Source organism: Nicotiana sylvestris, chromosome 10, assembly GCF_000393655.2.
Source record: "Nicotiana sylvestris chromosome 10, ASM39365v2, whole genome shotgun sequence".
NCBI classification, from domain to species: Eukaryota; Viridiplantae; Streptophyta; class Magnoliopsida; order Solanales; family Solanaceae; genus Nicotiana; species Nicotiana sylvestris.
In genome coordinates this window covers 59387918-59399923 of record NC_091066.1, presented here as the reverse complement: position 1 = coordinate 59399923, position 12006 = coordinate 59387918, and positions in this window count along the sequence as shown.

The window sequence follows — 12006 nt, the reverse complement described above, 5'->3', positions numbered from 1 at the left end:
TTCCTTGTTGGACCAATTTCATGGACTTAGGCTCTCTTTCTCAAGAAGAGCCAAAGTATACTAGGCATAAACTAGTGTTTGCATCCACTAATTCAACATTAAAACCCTAAATTATTCCAAATATCAAACACCCATAGACAATCAAGCATCAAAACACAAGACTCATCAATTACCCACACTAGGGTTGACCCATAACCCTAGATAATGGGTCTAGCTACTCATGATTATAGAAGAAAACAAAGAAATAGATGAAGAAAAACCCATAATAATTAATTGCTAGATAAAACTTGAAGATTCAATGGTGAAATTAAACTAAAATTACTCAAAATGGTAAAAGAGAACTATTCACGAGCGCAACTCTGTCCCAAAATCTATCTGATGACCTAAAAATGGGAAAAGAAACTATTATACTAGGCTGAAAATTCTGGACAAAAATTCTGAAAATTCTGGACCGCACAAAATCAGGTGCGGCCGCACTAAGTCTCTTAGCTAAATAATCTGCAATCAGAAGTTGCCCACCGCGGACAACACAAAATGCACCGTGGCCGCGGTGGCTTCTATTGTGGTCCGCATAAAATGGACCGCGGACCACATTGGCCAGGTTCCACCAAAGTGTCACCTCTTTGAATTTGAGCTTTGCGGACCGCACAAAATCAAGTGCGGCCGCAATGAAGACAATGCAGTCCGCACATAATCCTTTGTGGCCAGATTGCCTGGCGGACTGAGAAGCATACTCTCTGATCTTCATCTTTGCCGACCGCACAAAATAGTGTGCAGCCACACTGGCCCTGTTTGATCGAGCTTTGTCTTGGTCTTGGTACTTGTGCATGTTTCACTCCTTTTTGAGCTGGTTTTTGACAAATTGTCATCTTGTTGATCAAACCCTGCAATCAAGTATAACTTGTGAGCCTTTGGGACTGTTTTATGCACATTTCTAATCAAAACTTAAGCAACAAAAAGTGTAAAGGGCATTATAATCCCTAGTTATCAGCTCCCCCAAACTTAAGCTTTTGCTTGTCCTCAAGCAAACAAAATAAGACCCATCCCTTAAGAGTAAATCCAAGAAAATTCAGCTGACCTAAAGTGACCTCATCTAGCATCAATTGGGACTAACAATTGCCCTCAATTCAAATGAATCATTAACTACATTCACTCTTATAAACACCATGGATTTAGTGCGGCACAAGAGCATCAAGAGTTGGCTCAACACATCAACGAAACTCTTTCTATTACTTTGGTCGTTGTGGAACCCAAACTCACACATCCTCAACTCTCCCTAAGCAAATCTCACCTTTAAGATAGTAGCACTCAGAACGAGGTTAATGGAAATACACTCATCTCTCTCAAGGAAAGTCACAAGTCCGGCTCTAAGTACCATATGCTTGTCCCTTATGTGAGTCACCACTAAAGTAAGTTTCATTCAAGTCAAGATAATATAGGGCTTTTGTGGAGACATAGTGAAGGCTTTTGGTTCAGGGTTGGAAATGTTTGGTCTAAGTAGGTTCCATCTTCCCTTTAGCACTTCTTTTGCTTCATTTTGGCACACATTCACTCGACTTTTTAAGCCATTTCACTTCTTTCTAAGGGGTTAGAGAGACACACTGTCACTCATTCTTGTTCATTTCAAATCTTTTCTCCTTTCTCAACTCTCCACACCGTTCATTCATTGCTTTTATTGACTCCCTTTATTCATTTCTACATTGAACATTCTTTTTGTCTTTTTTCTTTTTTTTCATTGCCTTTCCTTTTCTTCATTTTGTACATTTTTACCACTTTATTGCAATCCTCATCTCTCCCCCAAACTTATACTTTTTCCATGTGCTAAGGAAAGATCGGGTGCCAAGAGAAGGAATCTTTAGAACCGGTAAAGGCTTGTATCATGGTTCTTGAAGGAAAAAGGTCTAAGGCTCAAAATGGTTGACGAGGGATTTTATCATTGGTAGGCTATGGAAGTGTTCAAGATATCGTTCGGATCAAGGAGAGCCTATAATCATGTATCAAGTCAAATTACACTTAGGATTTCGCCTAGATAAACATTGAGGGCAAATTCTAGAACAATGGCTCGAGACTTGGACTTGCAATGCAATTTCTCACCACACAAGCTATAGGATCGCTAAATACATCGAGTCGTGGGCCCAGAACAACCTTAGATAAGATTTGAGCTCACAATGGACCCGAAGAACAACTTGATGATTATCGGCCAACACAAGAGTCTCAAGGTCACAACTTTCACCATCTTATACACAAAGATTTGTTTTGACCATAAAATCAAAGGCAAATGTGTTAGGCCCAAGTGAAGCTTTGCTTGAGGAACCATTACCAACTAACTACTAAAAGCAAAAAGAAAAACAAACTCAAACCCTTAATAAGGTTATCATGCCATCCATCATCGGGAAGAGCCACCCGGTTTAAACAAACTCCACCTTTTGAAAGAACCGTGGCGTTATAAAAACCAAAGGCTTATTGCAAAAATTCAAAACAAAAAACTACGAACATAAATAAGAAGCTAATAAATGTGGAAAGTAAAAATGAATATGTACAAGAGGGGATTTAATCGAATATACAATAGGGAGATGAATATATACATAAGATGTAACTTTTATATACAGAACCAAGGTAAAACAAAAGTACGAAAAATGTAATGAAATGCTGAAATTATATACATACCAAAGATAAAAAAAGAAAGAAAGAAATCATCAAATCTGTCATATGTACAGTCATCCGAATTCAAATAGGGCTAACCCCTCAAATGAAAGTCGGCATTGTCCTCAATGGCAACTAACAAAAATAAGCACAAAATAGAGGAAAGAGGAAAAAGAAACTCCCTATGGGCCATACATTTGCATGGGATCCTGAGTGGTCCCTGGGTCCTCTGTATGCTCGTGGACCTGTGACTGGCTCTCTGTGGTCTGTGGATCGGCTTGGACCAGGGCCTGGACTGGCTCCTGGGGATGGCTGGAGGAATCTCCAGGCGGGTCCTCCAACTGAATGACTGCATCATCGGACTGGGGAATCACACTCTTCCTCTTAGGAGGCCTCTCGGGCTGCTCTGGCTTGGGCTGGGTTGCTGGTACTGGGTCATGCAGTAGAAAATCTAAAGGTAGGTGATCCGCCTTCCTATCTCTCAACCTCGACCCATAGGTCTATCACTGACTCTTTAGAAGCCCGAGTCTTCCTCATCTTCTTTGACTCACTAGCAAGCTCCTTAAGAGCCTTTCCATGTGAATCAACAACGTCCGTGAGCAATTTCTGGTTCTCAAGTATCTTCTTATGGTTGTCAAGAAGATACTTGAAAGTGTACTCAATGGACTATGGGAACTGTGGAGGAGGAGATGCTGACTGAGCTGCCACAACAGTAAATAATACAGACAGCTTAGAAGTAGTTGTTTGCATCCAGTTGTTGATACTGGTGAGGCCTCGCTCAGACGGTGGGCAGTCAATGGATGGGCAGTAGTGAAGGGTATCTATGGAGTTGAGGAAGTGGACGGACCTAGGGCCATGTCTGCTGAGATGGAAGGAGGCTGAGTAGGAGCCACTACCACTACTGGCTCTTCAGACTGGCCAGTCGAAGTAGTGGTTTTGCCCTTGAAGTGCTCGCCCTTAAAGTTGTCATCACCCTGGAGGCTATACCATGAGAAAAGTTCCTTTGCCTTCACTTTCACATCAAACTTCTGCTTTACATCTTGGTCCTTCAGGTACATGGTTAGGAAGTTTGGAAAGGGATAAGATCTGTCACCCTCATTCACTACCCGTGAAATGACCCGGGACAACACATTCCCGACATTGATCGGGTACCCTGCCATGTGTTGATACCCAATTTTTCCTCAAGCTATTTTTTTTAAATTTTCATATATACCTTCAAAATCACTTTTTATAATAATTGGTATTTTTTCATAATTTTCCATATTATTATCAATCTATTTTTTCTAATTTATTCAGTACTTTATATCCAAAAATTATTCATAAATTACATTACAAGTAATTTCAAAGTATTTCTTAGCTTAATATATCTTTTTTAATCCTATTAGGATTTAATTATTTCACAAATTAGCCAATTTGGCATTGTTTGGCTATAATTACAATAATTTTGCAATTATAGCCTAATTTTACACTTTATGCCATTTTAATTCAATAATCAGTCATTTTATATTTTAAATGTTAGTTAATTACCTTAATTTCACCTATTTATCTTTAATTTCATTTTATCTAATTATTAGCTATTTTTATTAATTATTTATCTAATTTTGATGGGTATTTAACAATTAGACATTCTTATTTAAATTATAGCCTAATTAAACCTGGTCCAAATTAAATAACCCCACATGACCCCAAGCGCAATACCCTATCCTACCCGGCCCAATCCCCATTCCATCCGAGTCATTGATTATTTTGAATTAACGGTCCAGATTAATCCCTTTCATAATTTAACCCCCTAATGACTACCCCCGTCTCTCATTTTTTCCCCTCTCATTCTCTCTCAACCGGTCTCTCTATCTCCATCTCTCTATCTCTAGTTCTCTCTAGAACCTCTCTTCTCCCCTCCTCTCCGATGGACCCTGTCCACCTTCTACGACCACCTCCCTCGCCGGAAACCATGGCTTCTCATCATCTCCTGGCCTCTGCTTCAGCCCACGCCGGTTTTACACTACCCTGAGGTCCTCAAGTGAACCTGGAGCAGTTCAACTCCTACCCATAGTCCTTCATGACATTTTTCGGCCACCTCCAACCGTTCGAGTAATATCTATGACTTTTTCGGCAAAAACCGGTAATATTATAAGGTTTTCTCATCTTCTCTGGGTTCTCTGTAACCCTAACCCTTAAGATTTTCCGATTTCTTTTAGATCTGTATATATTATGAGCTTTTTGTTGTTTTCTTCAAATGTTTTTCCGATTTTTCTAAAGTACCTCTTCATCTTCAACTAGGGTTTTAACCCTTTTTTTCAAAAAAAACTTTTCTTCTGATTTTTGGTATTAATCTACGACTCTCACTGTGTTTAAACATTTGTTTGAGCCTTCACCTTTATCCGAGTTAGTTCAATTAATCTGTATATTTCTTATGAACGTTCTGTGAATTCCTGAATTATATGGTTTTTATCCTATGTATGCTTATGCTAGTTTCTCCTGAATTGGTATTGTTCTCTATTTGTGGGTCTTAGAATCCCTGTGATTGGTTCTTCATAGATCTTGCATGATATTCTCTACTAATTCTTAAGATATCCCTTTAATTAAGGTTGGTTTCTTGTTTATCCTTGACTATAGCATGTTACTCCACTCATATGTGATATTTTCCTTTGATAAATATTGATTCCCAGTAATTAGAACCTCACTCGAGGATCTCCTTACTGGTTTTCGGAATTTGAAATATCTCTTGCCATATTTCTCTGGCTGATTCCGCTGTCAAACTAATTTGCATATATTTTCCTTAAATAGGATTCTGAACTTGACCTTAATTGCATGCTCTATACCTATATTACACTTGTACTACTTCTTTATTGTGTTATAAGCAGCTTTACTTGATTCCTTTCCTTATTTTGCCACTGCTTCTTTCCGTTTGAGTATGATTCCTTAATTAAAGGAAGTCTGTATACAAAATTGATTCTAATTAACGTTTATTTCTATAATTGCTGCTGAACTATTATTTTTTACCTTATTCTTCTGCCCGCTTTCAAACTATATATACTCTATTCATTTATTAGCATAAGGGACGCACAAAAAATCTATTCAACTCTCTCTCTCACAACTAAGACTCTCTATTCTCTCTTCCGTGCTACTTGCTACTATTCTAAGCTAGCCGGCTGTAAGCCAAGGCTAACTACTGCGCCTCTCTTATTTATGCTTTGTGTTTTTGCTTTCTTCACTTCACTGGTACGTTCTAATTCAGATTTAATTCCTCAAACCAACATGTTTCTATTACTGTTACAATTACTTGTATTTTTGATATGCTTTTATTTACTATTTTTGTTGTTCAACATGTAATTAGGATCCTAAATTCCCTTTACATGTTAAGTTATGCTCTACTTGTCAATGACCAGCATGTTTCTGTATACTTCGTAGATGTTTCTTAGGTGAATCCCCATGATTGGTGTGTGAGTTTGATCATGGTCTTAGTTGTTTGGTGTTGATATGTTAATCTAATCCAATACCCTACTGTCCCCCCTGATCCTCTTAACCTGCATGAGTTTCTGATTGTGTGCTCGTATATGTTCCTGCCTGCTACATGTTTGCCCCCACATGCTCTATATTTGTCCCTCCAATCCCATTCCCTTGCTCGTGTTTGCTGGACTATTCTTGGTCCTTGGTGTGATGCTGACTTTATTTTGGTTCTAAGATTGGAATGCATGCTCCTTCAAATTGTTTTTATCAGTTAAACTTTGTCATAAAACTATTCTAATTAAGTCTCTCTCTTTTCAAAACTGTTTCTTACTTACCCTTTTTCAAAACTGTTTTCTTACTTAAACTGTTCAAAACTATGTGGAGCACTCTCACTTTACTCTTAGACCACTGGCTTCTGCCCCTTTTGTGTGAGCATTGCCTTGGGACCCTTAAGCTCCCTATGAACTTTGACACACAAAACCTGGCCTTTCCACACTGCACTTACTCTATCTTGTATATTAAATCGTGGTGTGATCAATGCCCGGGAGCCCTTGAGGTCCTTAGTAAACACTGACACACCCGGATTATGAGAAAGGTTATGAAACAATACTTGGCAATGAGGACCTGGAGACTTGGGCCTATTCTGTAGGCTCCCTATAATTAACTTCTTATTTTTTTTCAGTTATGTAATTCCTATTCAAAGGCCTGTAATAATTGTTTGCAAACAACTCTTGGGTTGGATAGTGAAAAGGGGTGGGTAATATGCATGTTGTAGTAATACAGGGTAGAAATCATGTTCCTAGGTTTCCTTTCTCTATGCATAATAGAAGCCATGTTTAGGTACAACATTCAAAGCATGTCATGCATTAGATACCATGTTCTTAGCTTTATTGTTTCAACATCTTATTTAACATCATTTACCACTTAGAAATCCCGCTTTAGGATAAATAACAGCATTAACATAAAACTGTTGCTCCTGCACATCTTGAAATCATGTTGTAACTCTTTGCACATTTTGAAATCATGCTTTAGGAATTCTGTATATCCTGAAATCATTCTCCATTTTCATATGTGCATGTTAGATATCCTGTTTTAGGATCTCGTTCACACTTGCACAGTCACACCTAGCTAAACTAGTGATGCATGAAAAGGACATAAAACAGTCTCATGTTTGATTATCCTGTTTAAGTGAAACTAGTCACAATCCCTGCATGTCTTTGCAACATTTAGAACATCATGCTTTAGGTAAAGTAACTTCTAAACTATTATAATAATTCTAGTAACTGCTGTATATAATTTTATGCCTAGGAAATCCTTAGGTAATAAACTTTAAAATAAAACTAGAACCATCTTTGTGATTAATGTTTAACTGTCAGCATGTTTAAATCAGTAGGTAAGTCTGATTAGGACTTCCTCTCGGAGTTATGTAATAAATCTTACTCTACTGTTATCACTTAGGTACCATGCTTAGGATTTGAATTTAGACCTTAATTGTGTATGAGTCATGCTGTTTATGTGTACTGTGTGTGGAGGTATATCTGAGCCTCTCATTTGTCTTCCATGCTACCCTTAATTGAAGTCCTACTTGTTTATTATATGTCGCCTTAGTATTTTACCTTTAAACTTGAGGGTCTGCCTAGAACCCTCTTTTATAGGATAAGAGTCCTAAATTCTTCCGGGACTGATAGGAATGGACGTGTAACATCATGCAATAGGGGTCGAGACCAACCCTCGCTTTAAATAACTTCACGGGGCGGGAAAGGGTAGATATGGATATGATGACCAGTGCATTAATACGAGTGTAGCCCCTCTTTGAGGAGTGTCATACCGTGTATTGCATTGATGTGATCCATATTAGAAACAAACCTAGGATACCCCTTTACATTCACAAATATGCTTAGATTGTAATTCTTTTCAGAATCTTCGTTTCATTAGTTGTTTTTTACACCCGTGTATTTAAATTTAAATCCCCTACTATTTGAGCCATACTTGTTTATTTGCTAATTGTACAAATTCACAAAAACTATTTGGCCGGGAACCACACTAGTGGATCCTGAGGGGTGCCTAACACATTCCCCTTAGGATAATTTCAAGCCCTTACCCTGTCTCTGGTCACCAAACGTAGTTATAAATGAACCCTATAAGTTCCCCAATGCACCTTAAATAGTTAGGTGATGACTCTTAAAAAATGCAAACCCCCTTTCCAAAAGGAGAGATTTGTTCTAACCAAGATGTCATAAACCCTATTTCGCGAGAAAAAGGGGGGGGGGGGGCGACAACATGGCGACTTTTCTGGGGATATTTAGGCTTTTACCATTTCATACCGTTTTGTGAATTTGTACCCCCCTATGTGCAATTATTTATTTAATTATTTTAAGCGTTTAATGTCATGACCCAAACTGGAGGACCATGATTAGCACCCGACCATACTTGCCGAGCACCAACATATATTTCATCTAACCTTCATTATTATCTTTTAGGGCTGGCGAGATCAATATAAATGGTAGACCTAGATCATGGACAACCAGCAATAAAATATGACGGCATGAACATACATAGCAGGGGATGACCAGACAATCAAGAAACTACATATAAGGTATGAGCTACCACGCTACCATGAAAGACTATACAACAAAAACCAGCCGACAAGGCATACCAAACTATACATGAGTCGACACTTGTCTATGAGCCTCTAAATGAACATAAGTGCTGCAACATAGCCGGAACAGGGCCCCGACATACCCATAATGTCTATAACAAAAATGCATACCAAGACCAAGGCAAGTCCGGAGAAGGGATCTCGCCAATCACCGCTGAACTGGACAGCCTACTGTGGTGGGGGAGCTGCACCTGCCTGTCTATCAGGACCTGCAGCACGACATGCAGCGTCCACAAATAAAAGGACGTCAGTACGAATAAAGTACTGAGTATGTAAGGCAGGGAACCATAAATACGATCAGTAATGTAAGCAAGGATAGAGAATATACAACCTGTAACATCTTAGTACCTCTGAGGGCTACTGACATGAAATGCATGATACATATGTATAAATACATAAACCTTTAAAACATTCGCCTCTGTGGGCATCATCATCATTATATCGTACCCGGCTATAATAGGCTCGGTAAAAAACGTACCCGGCCATCATAAGGCTCGGTAGAATCGTACCCGGCCGCGTGGAGCTCGGTAAAACCCAACTGATTAGTGGTTGCACAATAGGTGCCGTACCCGACCAACTATAGCGTGGCTCGGTAGAGTAAAATAGATACATATATATAATGCATGCTCGACTCATGGAATCACATTCTAAACCTTTCGGAGTGACGTAAGGTCGGTATCCTCTGTACACATTATTAGGACTAACTCTTCACTATGAACCTTATAAGAATCAGGAAGTACCAACAACATTGATAACATAAGAATAAGAGAAGCAACATTAACATCAATCGTTCCATAAGAGGGAAAACAATGTAAGTACTGCTAGCTTCTAAGAGTAGAGTATCTTGGAAGCTCGTTCATTACATTATGTACAATCGGAGTCGTGCAAAAGAAGGAAAGGGATAGCCTCACATACCTTGTATATACTGCCCCAATCTCAAGCTATGCAATTGTCAAAACTCCTTAGTCTACAATAAGAGAAACGATACTATCGTTATCATTTAAGCGTCATAACTATTATGTATCGACCACAACCTATTTTACGATGAAACGGACAGCACCTCCCCTATATATATGACTTCACACCATTCAAAACAATCACCAAACAGCCCAAACAACATCAATAATAAACATATTGAGCCTCCCAAAATAGTCCACGCACAGCCTAATCACTCCATACATACGACGACCACCGTAGTCGTGTCAAACAACCTGGAAATGTTACGAATAACTATCAGCCCATAAACCTACATATATATGGTGTTTCTCCACACCCTTCCTCCTCCAAAACTCCACAAGATAGTAGTAAAATACGCAGCCCAACAACAACGCAAAACAGTCCACAAAACAATAACATTACTACCAAGCCTTTCGATATATATCTCACAAGTTCTAGCTTCAATGGCTTAGCCGCAACTTGGATAATCTTAAATACATATAGAGTAAGAGGTTCCTTACCTTTATACAGAAAGAAAAACTCCAATTTGACCTTAAATTTCCATGAAATATCCCTCCAATGCTGCCACAACAACAAAAAAGCGAAACTAGCGATCAATTAGTGTTTTTCGGCACTAGAATCACTTTAGAAGGCTTGAAATCACCTAGGATTGATATTAAGAACATGAGGGAGTATTTACAGAACATAAACCCTTTAAAAAAACCTCCCACACGAGCTGGAACGACACAAAAATGAGCAACAACAAGAAGAACAAGAGACTTACTAGCGCCACGGAATTCCCGACACTTGATTTGTGTTGTTTGCCCTTTTTTGGGTCTTGAATCTTGAGAGAACCTTGAGAGGATGTTCCTAGGGTTCTAAGGTCTGAAAATAGTGAGAAGAAATGACTTAAAACGGGTTGGAGGCATCCTATATAGGTCCAAATATCTTAAACCGCCTTAGTGGGCCCCATAGAGAGGTGCTTGGCGCAGTCTCACAAAAATGCGAATATCTCTCTACTCCGAGATCGTATCGATGAACTGTTTAATGTGTTGGAAACTAGACTCATAGATATTTAATTTTGTTGGTAGATAACCCCGTAATTCCTTGTAAATTAGGAGAAAAGAGTAGAAATATTTGACCTAATGTTTAAGTAAAATTATGAACCTAAGTTGCGACAACTTTTGTCGACTTTTGTTTCATAACTCGTTTGACTTCAAGACTTATGATACGGATATTATATGATTAAAATACCTTAATAAATGAACTCTTGAGTGTATTAAGCACCGCTAGATTACTTGAAAATACGAGTTACAACATCCTTGATTCATTTAACTTCTAATACTTGTTAATCACCCTTATACACTCTTGTATCACTTAAGACCAATAGGATTGACTTCTTATCATCTCAAAGATAATTCCTTCTTGGATTTATGTTAACTAATATATGGCATGAACTAACACATGTGGATATGGGTTGTAACACCCTCCCCCCTTAGGAACATTCGTCCTCGAATGTAAGGGTTCATGGGGAGTTTAAATCATCGTGGATTCCAATGGAAATTTCCGATCAATTTTCCCCTATAAAATGGTCACTAGCAAAACTTGCAAGCAATTAAGCCCAACATATGGCTTCACAAGGCTACACAAAGCATTATGCATATTTACATTATCTACATATCACCATTTTGTATTAAGGAGGAGTATTCTCAAATTATTGCTTACCTCATAGAGCCGTTTCACCTTCCAATGTATCCTGTCTTCCACCAGCATCCTTGTTATCTTCATTCTGGAATAGGTAAGGGTATTTAGACTTCATCTCCTCTTCTGCTTCCCATGTCATTTCTTCCATATTTTTGTTCCTCCACAATACTTTGACGGAAGCTACATCTTTTGTTCTCAGCTTGCGGACTTGCCGATCTAATATCGCCACTGGCACTTCTTCATATGATAGGTCCTCTGTAACTTGTACATCTTTGATAGGGATGACTCGAGAAGGGTCTCCAATACATTTTCTCAACATAGATACATGGAATACCGGGTGGACAAATTCCAATTCGGATGGCAATTCTAACTCATAAGCAACCTGTCCAATTCGTCGAAGAATTTTATACGGCCCGATATACCTTGGACTCAGCTTACCTTTCTTCCCAAAACGCATAATACCCTTCATTGGTGAGATCCTCAGGAAAACCCAATCACCAACCTCAAACTCTAGATCACGACGTCGGACATCAGAATAAGATTTTTGCCTGCTTTGTGCCGTCCTCAATCGCTCCTGTATCACTTTCACCTTCTCAATAGCTTGGTGAATCAAA